At 52.3% G+C, this 4287-nt stretch overlaps 1 non-coding gene across 1 annotated transcript; it reads left to right on the top strand.

Moving 5' to 3' along the window:
• The first annotated feature begins 67 nt into the window (after nucleotides 1-67).
• On the top strand, nucleotides 68-140 carry TRNAV-UAC (transfer RNA valine (anticodon UAC)). The gene has a single exon. It is a non-coding gene; the product is annotated as a tRNA-Val (tRNA).
• The last annotated feature ends 4147 nt before the right edge of the window (nucleotides 141-4287 follow it).

The raw sequence follows: 4287 nt of genomic DNA on the forward strand, positions 1-4287 counted from the left end.
CGCCCCACGTGTCGGGGCGGCGCCTTGGTGTGAAGTTATGGCGGCCCGGCGCCCTCCGCCAGCGTCCGGTTCCATAGTGTAGCGGTTATCACGTCTGCTTTACACGCAGAAGGTCCTGGGTTCGAGCCCCAGTGGAACCACGAGGGCGCACCCCTCCCTTTTGCGTTTTATACGGAGTAGTAGGTCAGGTTTTATTTTTGCGAGCTTGATCTGCGTATTTCTCTCGAGAAGGGGGAAGGGACCGTGTTCTCTTAGGGCGCCGCGGCGCTCCCGTCTCCCCGCCGCGCGGGCCGGAGTCTGAGCGACCGGGAGGCGCCGCCCCCGAGGCTGCCCCCGTGTGGCCACTCCGGGTCGGTGCAGGCGGCTGTGCCGGCTCGGGCCTCTGCGCCTGCGCTGTGCGTGCGCGCTCTGCCTGAGGTTGTCCTGGCCAGGGTCCTGGGCCTTCTGGCTCCTCCCCTGCACCCTGCTCGGGTTGTCTGTAAAACTGCTGATGCCTCTCAGGAGAGGGATATCTTAAAGGCCACCCCCGCCTTTCCTTTTGTGATTATTTCCAAGTCCTCTAACCTCATACTTTGCTAAATTAAAAGTATTTTTTGAGAACTTAATTATCTGTACCTGGTACAGAGTTCCAACAGTGCCACATGTTTTACAGTGAATTCTCCATCTGGCAGAGTTTTTCTCCTGGACCAAGCTCTAGCCGGGCCCGGCTGACTCCTCCTGTCCTCTGGGCTGGCCCACCTGGGCCTCTAAAGACCAGGACAGACAGCGGCCCTGGCAGTTTCCCCCGGCCCAGGTGCAGTCCCCAGAATGCCTGCCTGAGACATCTGGGACCTTCTGTGGCCTTGGACTGGTGGCTTAACTGCTCTGTGCCACCTTTTCTCCTCTGCTGTTGCAGGGGGCAACACCACACTGATTAAAAAAAGGGACTGGTGGAGCAGGCTACATGATGTAGGCTGCTGCTGAAGAGCAAGATCCTGGCTTGTTATTGATAGACAGCATAAGGGGGAGGGGAAAAAGGAAAGGGGAGGAGATTAAAGAAAGGGGAAGAATGTAGAAGATCAGGCGTTGTGAGTCTGCCCTCCAGGCACTTCTCATCTGCTTGATGACTCGGTATTGTCATTGAGATCACGCCCTAATTCCCCAGCCACGGTTCTAATCTTACCAACAAGGCTTTCCACTGATCAGCTTCTGGGGTCCCTTGCTTTACACCCGTCCTCAGCCCCTCTGGCGTTCCTGGTCATACCTCGTGATGCATAGCCTTCCCAGCGTGATCCAGCTTTGCGCTCTTGTTTGATTTGACAGGGACTTTGCAGGGTTGGGCTCCTGTGCCTAACTGACCGGGCCATTCTGATCTTGTTTAGGATTTAACAAAATGGTGGCCGAACAGGCCACTCAGGAGTAGCAGACCCACGCTCTGCAAAATGGGGGCTCGGGGAATAATTCACGATCTGCCCTAGGAAATGCTGAGTGAACGCCGTTGTTATGAGTGTTATGACTTGGGAGGTGAATTTGGTGTGGTTGGGGTAGATCAAGTTTTCCCAAAGGGAAATTTTTAGAAAACACTAAGTGCTGAGCACACCAGCTCTGCCTTTGCTGGGCCCTTCCATGTTCCGTGGGCGCCGGCTTCTGCCTCTGTCTCTTCGCACATCTGCCCTCTGTGTGCACCTCTGTGCCCAAGTGTCCCCTTTTAATAAGGTCCTCAGCGGTACTGGACCAGGGCCCACCCCAATGACCTCATTTTCACTCCGTCACCACCACAGAGACCCCATATCCGAGCAAGGTCATGTGAGGAGGCGTGGAGTTAAGAGTGAACATACAGGGAGGAGATGGCTCTCCCTCCTTTGAGAACAGAACCCACGATTTTGCCATAGGAAGCTGGTCCCTTCTTGGGGAACCATCTACCCAGCACCCCAGAGAGACACCAGACAGTGATCCTTTCTGCCTCCCTCATCCCGTCGGCTGAGCCCGCAGAGTCTTTCCTCTGTGATCATCCTCCGCTCTGCTGATGACTGCAGCTCTCTTCCATGTCTTCCACGGACACCCGTGGCGGCCCTATCTCCGGGCCTGCACCTGTCCAGTCCAGGGCTGACTGATCTGAAACGCAAATGCTCCCCACCCCTTCACAGAGAAGCCCTCTGATGCTCGGCCTCCCTCTCCAGCCGCTCCCTGCCCTCATGGCCCTGGTGCTTAGTCCTTGGAGCCTTTTCTGGTGATTTCTGCTCACTATATCTCTAAAGAACAAGCCCGCAAAGGAAGAATAGTTCCTTTGTGGTATTCTGACTTCTCGCGCCTCAGCGCCCCCTCTACTTAGAGGTCTCCACCTCACTCTGCGAATTCTGGGATAGTCTCCAAGTAAAAAGTACATGTATGTTTTAATATTATCTACATGCCACATCTTTTTCTAAATTGAGCAGCTTACATGCAAATATACAAGTGTAAACACAGCTCATAAATACACAGATCTCACACACATGCACAGGTTTTCTTCCTGAACTAGTCTCTTATGAATACTCCATTCATTCTTTGCTTCTAGAAAGTAAAGATTAAATGCTAAAACAAAAAATGTTTAAGGAAGGGGAGTTGAGTTTTGAAGGAAAGCATGGCATTTTGGTAATAAAAATGATTAACCAAGAGGGAAATACCTGCCACTCTCTTTTTTTTTTAAAGATTTATTTATTTATACAAGAACCGGGGTACAGGCCAGATGTGCAGGAGGGTGAGAGGACTCACCAGAGACAGAGTGGGGAACAGAACAGGCAGACTGACTGAAATACACTGCTGAGGGGAGCAGCAGGAGAGACAGGAGACGTCTGCCTTGCCATGTGGGTTGCTCTGTTGCCGGCGGGGATGGAACCAGCACTGCAGAGTCCGTGGACAGCTTCGTAGTGCTGTGCTCAACCGCCTGCGCCACCGGGGAGGCCCACCTGCCATTCTTGATAGTTAACGAATCATGCTGGTTAGGGCAGGATGGGATTCTGGTTCTGTGGTCTTCCAGAGAGGGGTCTGACTTGAGAAGTGGTGGCATGATACCAGGCTTGTCCCCCCCGAACTGTGTCTAACTTAGAAAATAACCCCAAAAGAAGAATTTCAGGCAGGGGCCAATGGAAGGACAGGGGGGAGCAGTGATAGGGCCGGTTGGGACGAACTATGTTTGGGGCAGATTTTCTTGGCTTTTGTTTCCCTCCTAAATTGCATGAAGCAAATGGCCTGTTACACCAGTCTGGTGGCACAAACATCAGAGAGTGCGTGGGAGAGAAGACTGGGGTGTTATAGGCCAGCCAGCACATCCCGCCCAAATGTTAGGCGACCACCCATTGGGTCTGTTTCATCTAATGGGTTGTCAGAAGACCAACGGAATTGAATCCTGTTTTCTAATCTCTTGAAGAGGGTTGCTAAAGAACATGCTAGAAAGAACACGGAAGAGGAATGTGGAATGGGCTGGCTGGGGAGTTTCTAATCAGGGCCTAGACAATGTTTATTCTTAGCCTTTGTGACACGTGTACAAGTGAGTCGAGCCATCCTAGCAATGAAACAGGATAGGATTCCTTCCTCTCTGGAGACTGATGTTGAAATTCTTCGAGGGGGTAGTCTTGTAGTAGTTACTCCTGAGGGAAGGGGGTGAGGGGATGACCAAGGACTTTTCATAATACTACAGCAAGGAGGGAATTTTGTAGGGGAGCTTGCTTCACAGCCCACCGAGTCCTGCAGGAGGTGGCGGGCAGAGCAGGGGTGCATGTACTACTTAGCCGAGGTTGGTGTCTCTGGTCTAGCTTTGTTCTGCCCTTAATGAGCCAGGGAACCTTTGAGAAAACACGACACTTATCTCAACTTACGAAAACCTGGTGGTGACAGTGGGTGCAGTGATGGTGGGTGGGGTGGGAGGGGTGACCCTGGATCCTGCAAGGATGCTATGGAGAGAGATTTTCACTCAGAGAGAGGATGGATTTTCAAGCCTTGATTCTCGGTCCCTGGAGGCCATTTTACCAGTTTCGGCTGAGGCTCCACTGAGTGCCATCACGACCCCAGAACTGAGTGGTAGTTTGCTCCCACACTTCATCTCCTTACCTTTGACAGGTATTAGGGGTGCAGCTCTAGGGTCCCTTAGCAGCTGACAGCTTCTGGATTCGCTATGAGAAGACGTCACAGGAACGACTGTTTTCTCATCACAGGACTGTGGAAGAGGATGAAAGGAGCATCTGGGATTCTAGATGTCTATTCATTGGGCCTGTCTGTCGTGTGGTAAGGAAATATTTCTCATCTTTGACCTCCAATGGGGGTTCCCAGCAT

The sequence above is a fragment of the Talpa occidentalis genome, unplaced genomic scaffold, assembly GCF_014898055.3.
Source record: "Talpa occidentalis isolate TD23 unplaced genomic scaffold, MPIMG_talOcc4v2.1 talOcc4.3, whole genome shotgun sequence".
NCBI classification, from domain to species: Eukaryota; Metazoa; Chordata; class Mammalia; order Eulipotyphla; family Talpidae; genus Talpa; species Talpa occidentalis.